The sequence below is a fragment of the Anser brachyrhynchus genome (genome assembly GCF_964034855.1).
Source record: "Anser brachyrhynchus genome assembly, chromosome: 28".
Taxonomy (NCBI): domain Eukaryota; kingdom Metazoa; phylum Chordata; class Aves; order Anseriformes; family Anatidae; genus Anser; species Anser brachyrhynchus.
Window position 1 is genome coordinate 364,863 of NC_137721.1, and position 14,910 is coordinate 379,772.

Consider the following 14,910-nt stretch of genomic DNA (forward strand, 5'->3'; position numbering starts at 1 on the left):
AGGCTTTCAATACCTTCAGCCCTTCCTAGGGTCTGACTGTCTCACCTGTATTCCCCCTCCTCGGTTATATCCAGGCACGAATTACGTGCACTGCTTGGGATGCAACAAGTAATGGCTGCCTGGAGGAATTCACCTCTTGCTACAGGAGCGTCCAGACATGCAATTGCACCAGATTACAGAAAAAGAGTGTAAGAAAGATGCATCTTCATGTTAAATCTGATCTAATCGTGTACTTGGTGATCTGCTTCAGCTCTGCGAGTCGCGGTGACTCAGTGCCTGCTGGCCCGATCCAGGCAGCTAGCTGAGACAGCTCGGTGTCACGGCACTGCGAGTCTGCTTCTGCCAGCACCCTGTTTATCTGCATTTAGCGTATCAGAGATCTTCCATCTTTTTATGCAGGGCTCTTTGCTTTGCTGGCTGAATTTGACAGGAGGAGGGATGGAGGACTTGAACTCCCGTGCTTTTTCTTCCCGTGTTTTTCATCTCTGAGCCCAGAGGGGGACTTCTCAGGGGCCGGGGCATGCAACATTTCTCTGGGGTTTTCCTTCAGTCAGTCTGGCTGCTGCTAAAGTTGGACATTAGCCCTCAGTCCCGAATACGAGAAGCAGACTTCTACCTCTGAGTAGTTTTAGCAACAGTTTTACTGGGATTTTTATCTATCCAGTGGTTTCTTTACTGCATACAAACTTGCAAAGCTTTCCCTTCTAATGTTTTTATAGCCAGCCCAAAGCTCCCTGATGTGTTTGTAATGAGCCCCATGTATGTATAATTTAGGATATGTTTAATCTCTCTGCCTCTGTAATAAAAAATTTACTGTTTTGGTTGGTTTGGGGCTCTTTCTAAAATATCATCATTTTTGTTTTTTCCAGGCTGACCCAAGAATCCCATGTGGTTGAGACAGGCTGCTCCAGTAGGGATGGGGAGTAATTGATGTACCGGAGATGATGACCTTTGCTGGGCTGAGACTGCATCTCTCTGTTATTCCTTCTTTTTTTTTTTTTTTTCTTGAAGTCCTATCTGCATGCGGTTTGTTTTCATCCAGCCCGAGATGGATGGTGCATGGATTTAATGAGGTCGTGTTTTCCCACCAGTTCCATTTGTAGCCATTTAATGTTCAGCTCTGAGTAGTAGATTGAGTTAAAGGCTATTTAAAAGTCTATGATGCAGACAAGCATTCTGCCCAATTTTTGTTCTTTTACATATTTGTTAATGAGCCTCTCCAGGGTAAAGGTGAAGCTTATGGTTCACTTCTTGGAGAAGAAGCCGATTCCATATTCCTGGGTTATGCTGTGGCTGCTCAGGTACTCTGAGATCCAGCTCCTGACACAGAGCAAGTGCGTATCCTGCACAAGGGTAAAAACAATCATCGTGGTGTTAATGCTGTGAAAATTCTGGCAAACGTGCTGTTCTTCTGAGGCAGAAACATTTTATGGAGATGTTGAGAACGGGCTGAGCATCACTGAATGGGGGCAATTCTTCAACACACCTGCCACTGTGTCCAGGGGACACCTGGGCTCGGGTTGCATCCTGCCAGAAAACTGACCTGAGATGAAGATTTCTGCTTGGTCTCAGGACCAAGGATGCACCACTGCACAGGACGCAATCCCCTGACTAAATGGAGATGTCAGGAGCTATCTGGGGCCTGTCCTAGTAATTACACGCAGGGGGATCTTCCATCCAGGAGGCAGCTCCGGGATGAGCTGGGAGATGTCTGCATCTCCAGCATGCCAGCCTTCATCAGCTGGCTTGTAGCCTTGAGGGCTTCCTGCAGACAGCCTTGGAAAGCACCTCGGAAAGGTAGCTCCGCATCGGCCTTGGGGCACAGCTCACACATGTGCTGGGTTGAAACCATGGCTGTGACGGACACCCCCAGCCCGCTGATGTTTGCCACGTCCCCCTGTCACTCACGTATGTGACCACAGATTCATCTACTCGTTCACCGTGGCAAACACATGGCAGAAGGCAACACACCCCCATGGCTCTCCATCTCAAAACCAACAGCAGCCGAGGGCCCACAGGCAGCACACCCATCTCCACGCCACCAGCTGCAGGGGGTGTTCAGCAGCATTCCCCCATCCTCTGCTGCTCCCCGCTCTCCTTTCCCCCAGAATTTGGCCAGCCTTTATGACAGCGACTACTAAACTCACAGCGAAAAAATCCTACACATAACGCCCAGCTGCACAACACTCGAGCCATGCACATTCTCCATCTTCTACGTGGCTTGTGGAAAACTGCACGTACCAACCCCCCGTGCACGCCCGAAGCACACAGAGCGTGCAGAGATGGGCAGGCACAGCAGCAAGCAGCGGTGCCACACGGCGCAGCCCTGAACGTCCCAACGCTCGTGGTGCTGGGGCCCAAGCACGACACCCAGCAAGACCCAGCGGCATCCCGGGGATGGGTTCTCCACACCCCCAGCACTCAGCGCACACCCAGTGCACGCCTCCACACACGCGCGCTTCCTGCAGGGGAGGCAGGATGGTGAAAACAGCCACCGCTAGTCCCAGGGCTCTTTAGTTGAAGGGAGCTGTAAAAGGAAAGCTCTCTGCCACATCCCTTTGGACTAACTGCCTTTGAAGCAATTTTACTCCAGGTTCTCTCGCAGCTACTGTCAGGTTATTCGTTCTCTCTGTCAAAACCTTTTTATTCACTGGCAATCTCAGCAGGGTTCCTCACTTGTTAATATTGCTGATTAAATTTCATCGTCTCTAATGTAAATATTCAAAGAGACTTTCCGTCTTCCCACCATTTAAATAGCACAGACCGCGCACTTACACACGCCTGGTACAGGAATTAATTGGAAGGGACTAAATCAGAGGTGCTTGCGCAGGGCACATGCAGATGGGGACGGACACGGCACGTTCCCAGGCACAGCAGAGGGCCCCCAAGCAGCTCGCAGCCCCCCAGCACTGACCCGGACCCAGCCTATCCTGCCTCCAGAAGGGAGGCAGGGAGCCTCGTGTCCGCCTGCAGGGCATCCTGGCCGGGCTCCAGTCCCACAGACCTGCTGCAGGGAGGAAACCAAGCAGGACTGAGGTGAGAACCCCCTTCGGCACACGTCGCCTTTCATCCCAAACAGCAAACCTGGGGGCAGCTGCTGATGGCCGCGGGGCAGGCGAGGGCACCGTGGAGCAGGCCTGGCACTCCTCCAGCCGCTGGTTCCTTGGTTAGCTCCAGGCTCAGTCCCGGGGGGGATTTGCACCTCCAGGCCCTGATAACCCCACCGAAGAGGGACTCAGCTGGGGCTGAGTCACTGATTTTGGACCAGGGGCTCCTCCCCACCAGCACCCTCTATTTATTAAGCACCATTTAAGATTACTTTCAGCTGCCTCCTGTGGTGCAAGGCTTTGGCGTGACTCCCCTGCCCTGAAGACCTGATGCTGGCAGAGGGCGAAGCTGGTGGTAGTCTCAGACAGCCACCGGACTGCTCATAAAACCCTTTCCTCCGCAGGTTCCAGCAGTATTTCCTCTCCTGGTTATAGGAGAAAGCAGTCGCTCCTTGAAGGGCTTTACCTCTTGTGTTAATAGGAGTTGCTTAAGGAGAGCACTTCTAAAGAGGGTCATAAATCTTTGATGAGGATTCACGAACGCGCCGAGCAACGCCAGGCCAGCTGAGAGTGAAAGAGGGAGACAGATTATTCCGGCAGTGCCTGGAGCTCCTTCTGCAAGGCAGGGGCCCAGGAGCCACAGCAAGACCCTGCTGCTGAAGGCAAACCTGGCCAAGGGTTTCGAGAGGTTTTGGTGTCAAGCACAGGCTGGCCTCCTCTTCCTCAGCCTCCCTTCTGGAGCCTCCCATGGGTGCATCCTTCAAAAGGGAGCTGGGCCCTGGGTTGAGAAGTGTTTACCCTGCGTGTCTGCCGATTACGAATATTGGGTGCTGCTGCTGTACGCGTGCTTGGAGACGTGGTGGTCTTTCGCCTGCCCCTTCCTCTCCTGAGGAAAAAAAAAAAAAAAACCCCAAGACTGGGCATTTTGCTGAAGGACAGAGATATATCCTGGGCCATCAGACACCACTAAGAGCTTCATCGCTCCGCTCGCTGCTGCTCTGTGCCAGCAGTGCCCAGCAGTACATTTTCTCCGCTCTCCTTCTCCATCGAGTCATTCCGTCTGTCTCTGGACAGAGGAATGGCATTCTTTCCTCTGGCATATGACAGACCATAAATCCTGATAAGTATTGATTTCAGCTTCAACATCACCGGCCAAATACCGACATCGCTTAGGCAAAGGGGAGCACGGGCACGGTGTGTCGCTTCTGCTGCTGGGGACAGCCGCAGGGAGGTACGGGGAGACGGAGAAGCGCTGTTATCGATTCAGCTCCACGTTGCGAGGCCCTTCCCCTTCCTGCATTAAGGGCTAATTTTAGGCTGGGATGATTTGATAGCGCTCGTCATGCAAACCTGCTCTGTCTCCCGTCCGAGGCGGCCGGCGCTGGGCGGCAGCGGGGCTGGCACCCCTGGGTGCCACTGCAGCCCCGTCCTGTGCGCTGCTGCCTCTACACCGCTGTCCCCACCTCTCCCCTTCTGTCCCTGGAGGCTCCAGCGTCATCCCTCCTGCCACGGGCGAGTTCAGGCAGGGCTGGATGGAGACAGCGCAGGGCACAAGGTCAGGGGGAACCCAAGGCTTGTCCCCAGACCAAGCTGGGACTCGAATCCAGAGCTAATTCTGAGATTCCAGAGCTGATTCCAGGAAATCTAACCGGGACGGTGTGGGCAGGAGCCTGGAGCCAGGACAAGGCTCTGCCCTGAGCTGTTCCCTGTGCAGCTGTGCAAAAGCAAAGCGGTACTTGAGGCATTGCTCAACAGGAGGATGGAGGAGGAGGGTGAGCTCATCCCAGCCTTTCTCGCCCCAAAATGAGAGCCCACTGGTAAGAAATACCGGTAAGAAACGCCGCTCAGAGCTACGTTGGAAGCCTGAGATGTAGGGGGGAATGGAGCAGGTTCTGTCCCAGCCCCTAGCTGGAGCCCTGGGTCCCTGCTTATCCCCGGAGACGAGGGGGTAGAGGCCGGTACCCCCTGCCCTGGGGCAGCCTTGTGCCGTGTTCCCCCTTCTTGCTGCCGCACTGCGAGCACTGCAGAGAGCGGCGAGATGTCGGGCCAAGAGGAGCTGCACAAAGCCAGGCGTTACCCTCCACCCATGCTGGGCACGAAGCAAAGGCGCCTCACTTTATCACCGCAGGACAAATCGCAGCGCTCTCCGGAGGGCTCCTGCAAACCCATCCCACCCTGGCACCGCTCCCCGAGCCGGCAGAGCTGCGGTCACCCTCATCCCTCCAGCTTTGCCCGGCACCGCCGCGGCTCCGCTGCCAACTGAGTCACAGCCACGCAAGGCCCTGGCTGAAATGACGGTGCAGAGCCTCGATGCTGCCTGGTCTGAGCAGGGCGAGGCTGCTGGCACGAGCCCAGCCTCCGGCCCTGCACGCATCCAGCAGAAACACTGCAGATTGCCTGCAGCCAGGCAGGGGAACCAGAGATGATGGAGGAGCAGGGACTGGGCGGCAGCCAGGGGAAGGGAGGGATGCTGTGAGCTCCCAGCTACCTGGTGCAGCATCCCTCTTCGCCAAGGGGAGCACCAGAAATGGGGGGGAAAACGCACCCCACTCACTGCCACGCTCACTCCAACCCCGCTTCCCTCCCCTCTGCTTTTCTGCTCGCTTCCAGCCCCACCTTGGGCGAGGGCTGGAGCTTAAACACAGCTCCCACTGGTGCAGGGGGGAAAGCTACCTACCCAGAGGGCTTCTTGCAGCTCTTTCAGCCTGCTGAGCAGTTCTCCCTACAATCAGAACCAGCTGCATGGCCAGCCCAACCCCAAGGAGGCTGCACGGTTTAGTGCCATCAGCCCCCGACCATGGGGGATGCCCAAGGTCTGGAGGTAAAAGAGGGGGGAATGGGCAGGCTGCGAGCATCACCCCATCTGCAGAGCTTTTAAAAGTTTGGCACCAGGGATACGGGGCCCGAGAGGCGTGCAGGACAAGTGGAGGCAGGTGGGTGGGCTCCTGAAGGATCTGGCCTCTGCCTGACCAACGCTCGGTGGGTGCAGAGCCTGTGCTGGGAGCCCAGAGCAGCGTGAAGAGCGGTGCCTTTCCCCAGCCTCTGCCCAGCCCAATCTTCAGCAACCTGAGCATCAGACCCCTAGAGTCAAGTTCCAAAAGCTCTGCCAGTTTAGGGCTGGAGAGACATTTGTTGTCATTTGGACAGACGGATGGTCAGCCCTGGCTGCCCCCAGACCAGCAGCTCTCATCTTTCAGCCTCTTGACTCGTGGCAGCATCGTTCAGAAAGCCTCTGCCTGCGCACTCAGGGCAAGCTGGAAACTGCGACCTGAGCAAACCTGGTTAACCTGTTGCTAACGAAGGCAGCAGCGAGCTGCCTGGGTGAGGAGCATTTCCAGGGCTCTCCTCCCATGCAGGGAATCACCTCCCGACGCCATCCCGTGCCTCCAGATCCACAGCAAGCTTCATCCCCGCGCTGCTCCCGCTCCATGCACGGGGCTTTGCAGCCCTCAGCTGGGGCTGGCTGCATTTGCGAGCCCACCCAGCTTACGCTAGCGATGTGTCTGTCGTTCAGGAAGCGGCACCAAATGCTCCGAGTACATTCACCATTTAATCTTCTGCCGCTAACGAGCCAGCCCCCCGAAATGCTCTGCAGCTCCTTCTCCTGCAGACAGTTCCGTGGAACAGCTAAGTTCGCAGTTCGCTACGAGAACACGTCATTGTCATTACTGATAGAGCATCATATGCTCCCCATCCGCGGGGACAACTTCAGACACAAGCCTCTTCTTCAGGGATGAAACAAATCTGCTATTCCAGCTCTTTAAGCGTGGCGACAAGGAACATGCTGGAATATCTGAAAGTACATCACTTGAGTCACCCAAACCTTTCCCGTCTCCAAACAGGGCCGGTAATTTTGGTTGCCCACACCCAGCAGAGCAGGGTGTAAGCGTGCCGGTGCTGTGGGTCAGCTTGCAGCAACCACAGAAATGGAGATGAACTCTCTGGGAACCCACCGCAGCCTGGTGAGACGTGCACTCCTTGCCAGAGGCAGTTTGGAAGTGCAGATCCCTGTGCCCAGACAGCCAGGGGTAATGCACCCTTCCCCCTGACACTCGGGCTCGTTCCTGTTTTAGTCTGACAGTGGACAAGGGGATTTGCAGCAATGGTGGAAGGAACGGCCCACAACGGGGCTCCTGCAGAGACAAAACTCTGCAACAATGGCTCCTTCAAGCCACTTAAAAACAGCCGTCTCTGGTCCATCTATCCCCGTTTTCAACAGCAGGCAGTGGAGGGAGGATGGAAGAAGAGAGTAAGCTCCCTGGCACGCGTTCCCAGCCCCCATTGACCTGTGGCTCGGAGATTTCCCAAGCCCAAGATGGCATCTTCAGGTTTAATGGCCCTTGATGCATTTTTCATCCATTAATTTGTCCAGCTGCGATCTGACTCCACGCAGGCTGATAGCATCCAGAGCGTCCTCGCCTAACCCCCCATGCTAAGTCAAGTATTTCCTTCGGGTTGTTTACAAAACCAAGAAATCTTGGGAAACCAAAGCTGGAGCACGGCCCTGGTGCAGCTCTGGGTTCCAGTTTGCAATCAAGTGGGATGCGCAGGGGCTGGGAGCCAGGCTCTGGCCGAGCAGAGGCCGTGTGAGGAAACGCTGCTGCTTTAAGCTCCAGAGCAATGCAGAGCGGCTGCAGGAACGCTCACCCTTGCCCCCATCCTCAGCCTCGGTCCACGCTGCTCCAGAGCTCCCTCAGGGCTGGGATCACCCAGGCACGCAGCAACACACGGGGCTCAGCTCACGCCTTCTGCGTCCCACCCCCACTCCCCTCCGTCCCTCTTGGGTCTCCTCCCCACGCACACACACGCATCCTTTGCTTTTGCTGCTGCCGATGGCCCAGGCTCCTCTCCTGGCCCGAGCAGATCGTCTCTGCAGGGATTTAGTCCCGTGGAGATGCACAGCCCCCCCAGCACCGCTCCTGCTCCTGTAGCAGGCGTGGGTGAGGCTGCACAAGATGCTGCAGCAAAGCGGAGGGCAGCAGGACACGGGGGCTCGTGCCTGGGACCCCTTTCCCCCCTAATTCCCATTGCACTTTCCCATCTTCCAGCTTTCCAACCTCCCTGGCTCTCTATTTATATCAAAGCAGTGCGCCGGCAGGGAGCAGCAAGCAGACCTATTAGGGAGGGCTAGGCTGCTATAAATAGTGCCATCAGTAATTAGCTGCAGAACTATTCGTTAAGTAGGGAAGCGCGTAAACAAGGACCAGAAACACCAGGCCAGGGTTCATGGCCCACCAGCCCCGGGGTCTGAGGGGATTTAGAAACCTGCCGGGGAGCGGGAGGAAGTTTGGTGTCCCCGCTGGATCCCACAGCGAGCCTGGCTCCTTGCTGCCACCCCGTCCTTGTCCCTACAATCACTTTGCTTTCGTACCTTGCAAGGCAAAAGCCGTGTCTGCTCCCACGTCTGCTTCGCCTGCTCAGCCCCGGGTTGCGGACACTCTGTAGATGTCTCCAGGAAGGTGCCCAAACCTCCGAGGACAGCGCAGCCGCTGGGGAGTGGTTCCCTCTCCAGCCCCAGCGCGTGCAGGGGGAGCTCGGGTCTCCTGCAGACCCTTCGCTGTGCACGTCAACGCCTTGGTGTCTGCATGCACGAGCTGGATCCGTCCCCCAGCTACCAGAGCAGGGCGAGAGCAGGCTCCCCTCGTGCCTTCAGTCCCGAAGGAGGGCGATGCCCCATGCCTCAGCGCAGCGCAGGGAGGCAGGAACACGTGGAGAGGTTTGGGGATTGCTTGGAAGCTGAGAGGAGCTGCCCAGGAACAGGGGCAGCCCCACGAGCTGCCCCCCAGGCCTGGCCAGGGGCGTGCAGGAGCTGGGCTGTGCCCAGGGCGCTGTGCTGGCCCTGCTGGTCTGCAGCACGTGCACACGTACACGTGTTTGCCTACCAGATTGGCAGCAGAGCTGGCTGCTTGCGTGAGTCAGGCTCCTCTCTGGAAGGGACATGGCCCCGATCCCACGCGGGCCATATGTCCCCAACCCAGAGACCTCTCAGGGTGTTAGCCCCGTCCCGTCCCCGCTCCCCAGCTGGCTCTGCCACGCGGCCCTCCTGCACATCCTGCCTCCGTGGGCACCAGCTCCGAGGCCACCAGGGCACAAATGGCAGGGAACAGACACATTTCATGCTCTTTCTGGCCATCTTATTAGCACAGTTATAGTCCCCAGGAGCACCCAGGCCACACGCAAACGCAGCTCAGGCAAGCGGGGTGCGATTTGCTCCCCGGGGACGCATCGAGCCTGGGTGAAGCCCCAGCACGGAGGCTCCCCGAGCCCTGGGTCCCTGCCAGCCCACCCACCACCCGGCGCCACGCTCTGGCTTCCGTCCGCCTGTTCCAGCCACCCCCTGCCTGCCTGCTCCGCTTCTGGCCCCTGTACTCGCCTTGAGCACCAGCTTGCTCGGCCCCCTCCCCTGCTGTTCCCCAGCTGCTGCTCCCCGGGAGCAGAGCGAGCAGACATCAGCCTGGCCACGGCCACCCGAGCGACTTCACGCTGGCTCCACGGGGGCTCCGAGCAGACCCACGGGTCTCCTCCATGAGATCCTGGAGGGAATCGCCCCCGTCTCCCCTGCAGGAACATCGCCTGAGTCCAGAATCATCACGGGAGGATGGAAACGAGTACATACAGCCAGGACTTGCCACCAAAACTTGAGGCTTTAATTTCCCAGAGCTGCTCCGGGCGCTACTTAGCAGAGCGAGGAAGGGAACATCGGCCCAGCTAAGCAGCTTGCGATGGCTGGCAGAGCATGGACAGATCCAGCCCGGGCCAAACATCTGCAGGACGCTGCTCCCCTCCCTGCAGAGGAGCGCGACTTGGCGGCCCCTTCCCTTGGCCCAAAAGCACCGACTGCACCGAGAGGTTTGGGCCCTGCCAGGGTCCCTCATCCCCTACACAGGCACACCACGGCTTGCCCATTTCCACCGCCTGGCAGCAGGGCACACCCCACCGATGCCAAAATATTTCACGTCGGTGCCTGGAGCTTTGAAAATGACCCATCTCCTTCGTCTGCAGGAGCACGCAGCCCAGCAGCCTTGGGCGAGCCCCTGTGCCTTGCGCTGGACACCTCGGCATGCCTTTTAGCAGCTCGTGCAGGCCGTACCTGCCATCTCTGGATGTGCACGGTGCTGGACAGCAACGGTTCCCTGCCCGTGGGAGGACTGACAGCCAGGAGCAATTCCCGGAGGCAGAAGGCTGTTATTTGTGGCCCGGTGCCAGGAGCTGGAAACGGTTCTCGGGAAGGAGCTCATCAGTGCTCGAGTGCCTCCAGCCAGGGCGTGCAGGGTGCTGTGGACATGCACAAACACCAGAAAGGTGAGCAAAAATGGTTCCCGTTTCAGACGACTTCATCTCTGCCTGGCTTTACGCGTGTCCCTTCCAGCCACGGGTGGCGGCTGTCCCTCACGGTGCCACCAAGAGGTTCCAGGGCCAGCAGCCTACAGAAAGACACAAGAAATGGTGACGAGTGGTCCTCCCTGAGCTTCCCACGAGACCAGAAGGGGAGGGATCGGGCAGAAGCCCACGCCTGTCACAGCGAAGGACAAGCTGATTTACACGCTGCTGCCATCCTCCGAGTACAGCCGAGTTAAGGGGGCTGACCACGCCTGGTGTTCAGAGTGAAAGATGCCTGGGGAAAAGCTGCTTCCCTCAGCAGAGACCTTGGCCTCACCTAGGTGTAAACGATCAATGGACAAGGTGAAGGCAGTCGCCGAAGGACACAGGATCACCAGGAACTGGGCCTTGGTCGTGCTCTGAATCAGACTGAGCATCAGCCGAACTGAGAGGCCGGGCTGCTTTCCCTGCTGACGCTCGGGAAACATCCCCGAGGGCCACGGGAGATCCACGTGCGAGCAGCACAAAGCAGAGGCCGGCCGCCTGTGTTTGGGGATCTTGGCCAGCAACTTCGCAATCCGATTTCACCATTTCATGTTGCTCTCCGTGTAAGCATGGTATCCACAAAAAGTCAACCCACATAGACCCTGGGGCGCTCTGAGTTCCCCTGAAGGCAACTTTCAGCTGGGAAGGGTGTGCTGGAGCTCTCAAGACACCTTCGGCTAACGGCACGCTGTGGCCAGCAGCTTCCCAGCTCCGCAGCTGTGACAGAAATCATTTAATTCTCTTCATTCCAAATTTCCTCATTTTAGTGTCACTGGAAATCCCCTGTTCCTAAGACACGTTGTTTTCTCATCATCTCAGGAGCTCGCATCATCACCGTGTCCTAACGCCTCTCACATCCTCCCGGTCTCGGGTCAGCGATCCCAGTTTCCCCGTCTCTCTTCCCAGCAGAGTTTTGGGGACTTCAACGCCCGGGGAGAGGTGTTTTTGTCACCACCCTTTATAATGCTCCCATTCTCGGTTCTGTCCCCTCACTCTGAATTATCCCCACACGCAGCTCCCTAAAGAGCTCCGCTCTGTTTGGCTGAAAGGTTTTCAGGCTCTGAGAGGGGCTCATCCATCAGCCGGAGATTTGGCAGCTTTCCTGGGACTGTCAGTTCCCAAGAACAAACAGCTGCAAAGGCACCGTCCTCTTCCCGGCATCGGGGAGGAGCACACATGGTTTCAGCCCATTGCAGGGAAACAGCCAAGCACCAGAACTGCCCCGGAGCCAGCAGCGCTCAGCTCAGGGGCTGTCTCCGCACCGGATCAGTCCCCTGCTTGTCCCCGCGTGGCTCGGAGACGACGGCGCCCTCCAAGCATCCCCGCGGCGTGCCGGGACCAGAGCTGAGCTCAGCACGGTGCTGCGTGCTCCCATCCGGCACAACAAGGACATGTTGGGTGTGCGTCCTCAGGGGACACAACTGCACGACAAGAGCCTTCCCCCTTTGTGCATCCACACGCAAAAACCCTCTCCGTGACCGTCAGCTCTCCGCCCGTGCCCAAGGAGCATGTGCTGCCCTCCCGCGAGCCCTCTGGCTCCGAGCACACCTTGCTCCACGCGGCAGGCGCCGTTCCCGCTGCTGGCACCCAGCCCTTCGCCAGCCCAGCTCTACAGCTCGTCCAGCCAGGCTGTCTCTTTGTCCTGGTAAATTAAACGTGTCCAGGAACTGTTCTGCGGCACTGCTGCTGGCTGGCATCACCCAGCCCATATCCAGGCGATCAAACTCATCCCGTCAACCTCCGCAAGGGAGCCCAACACACAAAGCGCTCCTCAGCACAGTCCCTGCCCAGCAAAACCTCCCTGTGCCCAGCCAGGAACATGCGGGGAGAGCACGATTTGGCCCGAACCAAACCCATCTAGAGACGCTGCTGTGAGTGCAATCCAGCGGCAATCCCTTGGCACTGGTTAACTCACTAAAGCGGGCATTTGGCCGCATCGGCGAGGAAACAACGGAGTTTTCCCCCCGAGCACCGGGCTCTGAGTTGGAGGGAACCTCGGCGATGCCTCCTGCAGCGCTGCCTGCCCGGGGAGGTGGAGGCAGGCATCCTCCACGGGCAGGGGAGGCTCCTGCTGGGCCAGGGAACGGCAGCTCCATGAGCCGAAGGGAAGGCTGGGTTCTGTGGGAGCTGCCTTCCCCTGGGGGTTTTAGCAGGCTCTCCTCGAGGGAGGAGCTGTGCTTTTATGTACTGTGGATTTGAGGGAAAACCGCTCGCTCTGTCCTCACTGCGCCCCTTTGAAAGCAGAACGGGAACAGTCCTGAGCTCCCTTTCCCAACAGCACGTTGGTGGCAAAGCACAGCGGAGTGGAGACGGACCAGAGGCCTGACATCAGCTGCGGCTCTTGGGGAAAGGCAGCTCGCAGATTCCCAGCACAGCTCTGCTCCTGACGGCAGGCAGGAAGACAGAGCTCTGGTCACCCAGATCCTTCCCTCACAGCTCTTTGCTTCCCTCCCAGCTCCTGGTGTGCCTGCCAGGATGATTGCTTTTTTTTTTCCTCTTTTTTTTTTTTTTTTCTTTGGCGTTCAACCCTGAGAAGTCATATTTAACAGCTCTGTTATTATTCAGCGCTTACGTAACTCTTCACACGGCAGAAAACTGTGCAGCCTCTTCACTGCTGGCTCGCCGTCCGCCAAACGCCGCGGGGCTTCTCCCCGTGGGGATCTGCACAGACAGCCCGGCACAGCGCAGCTGCATTCACAGCAACACCTCGGTCACCTCCGCTCACTGCAGCCCACGGATCTTCTCCGTGCTCCAGGAGCTCCTCTTCCCTAGGTCTTCCCTCCTTGCAGCCATCCTCTCCCTGGCGGAGGCACCAGGGAGAAGCCGGGCTGGAGAAGACACCCAGGGGTGCCGCCGGGCTCTCCAGGTGGCAGCACCAAACCTCAAGTTCACCAAGGGTGAGGTCTTCTGGGGAGCTGCACCCACACGTGAGGTGGCCTGGGTGGCCTCGAGAGAAACACCGCAGTCCGCAGGGAGCTGCAGCAGCACCTAAATGGAGAGGGAAAAGAGCACAGAGGAAAGGAAGGGTTGGGTTCACTGCCTGGAGGTGGGACGCCCAAGTGGCCTTCACAGAGGGCCTCCAGCTCTGAGAACAGCCACGGAGAGGGACCCGAGGCAGGGCTGAGCCTCCTCTAGGTGCTCCCAGGGATGCTGGTTGGCAAAGGCAGCCGAAAAGCCTTTCCGAAATCAATTCCAACAACAGCCACTGCCCCCTCTTTCTCCACACAGCCATCACATCGCAGGAGGGGACCGGGTCGGACGGGTGCGCTTGGTAAATCCCCGCTGGCTGCTCCCAGGCATTTCGTGTCCTCTGTGTGCCCCGAAGCATCTTCCATGAGGTGAAGCTGAACAGCCTGCACTTTCCCACACCCTCCTTGCCCTTCCCAAAAGATGGATCTGGGAAAGTGGCATCTGGCTGGATGGACTGGGGCAAGCAGATTGTGCAGAGTTTGCTGCATCTTTTAGATGACTCCAGACCAGCCTGGAGGCAATCTTTCCTGCAAGCAGGCAGGGGAGAGTTAAATAAACCCTTTTTATTTCTATTTGATCCAATCTGTCTCTTTAAGCTATCGCTGCTCAGCATTTTAGTTCATATTACAATAAAACCTGCCTTGTTTGAGTTTAAAAGCCTCTTGGTTTCTTTGGAAGGATGGCTGTAAGAGCAGATCAAGACAGATCACCACAAGGCTCTGGCCAGCTTTGCCTTCACATTTATTTGAACCAGAGCAATTCACCTGTCAAATAAGAGGTGCCCAGAGCAAGCTGAAACACTTTGCAGTCCCCGGTGACTGTAAAAAAGTCGAGACATCAAATTCAGCACCCACGGAGATGCCTGTCCACGCACACCTACACACGGACGGCTTGACCCAAAGCTGAATTCACCTCCCCAGCCTGGTGTCAGAGCTTCAGGGCTGGCTGCAGCCCCTGAGTACGAGCACCCGGTGCCACTCGAGGCGCTCCAGCCCCATTCCCGGAGCACAGATCCCCAGCCCACGCGTCCCCCAGCCCAGGAGCTGCCTGTGGTGGTGGGCACAGCGTGGGGCCAGCCTGGAGCAGCCCCATCCGAGGGCCTTGTTTCCGACACAGTTTTCAGCCTGCTAATGTCTAACACTCCTCCTGGTTGTTGGAGCAGCCCGGAGATGACAGCAGTAAACACTTGTGTTTGGACAAGCCAGACTTCTTGTCTTCAGCATCTGCCGAGTTTTACAGTTTGAGCACAAATTGCCTTCCTTAAAAGCATTCTCCTGGAATTACCGCATTGGTTTTGCCACCTCGTGCTGCAAACCAGCCCTTCCTGAGCTCCTGCTCCTGCTCCTGCTCCTGCCCACAGCTCCAGCCCCAGCCCGCACCCAGTGCACAGTGCTGCTTGCTCCAGCAGCACGCCTCTCCACGGCAAACTGGACATTTGCCGTGCAAAAGAGAGAGCAGCAAGCACAATCCCATCTCCCTGGAGCTCACCTGCACAATGGCAAACCGAGGACTCCCTGCTACGAGGCAT

The 14,910-nt window shown here is 57.6% G+C and overlaps 2 long non-coding RNA genes across 3 annotated transcripts in view; one reads left to right on the plus strand and one right to left on the minus strand.

Moving 5' to 3' along the window:
• Window positions 1-5,746, plus strand: part of LOC308183521 — a 22,203-nt gene extending 16,457 nt beyond the window's left edge. Inside the window, exon 2 of the long non-coding RNA XR_013942463.1 lies at window positions 75-5,746. This is a non-coding gene — a long non-coding RNA (uncharacterized lncRNA). The remainder of the gene's footprint in view (window positions 1-74) is intronic.
• LOC308183522 lies at window positions 590-13,761 on the minus strand. Of its 2 annotated transcripts, XR_013942465.1 has the most exons (3): window positions 10,705-13,728; window positions 8,419-10,471; window positions 590-1,343 (listed from the first exon to the last, which is right to left on the minus strand). It is a non-coding gene; the product is annotated as an uncharacterized lncRNA (long non-coding RNA). The 2 variants fall into 2 exon arrangements; XR_013942464.1 differs by having other exon boundaries at window positions 8,419-13,761.
• Window positions 13,762-14,910: the final 1,149 nt, after the last annotated feature.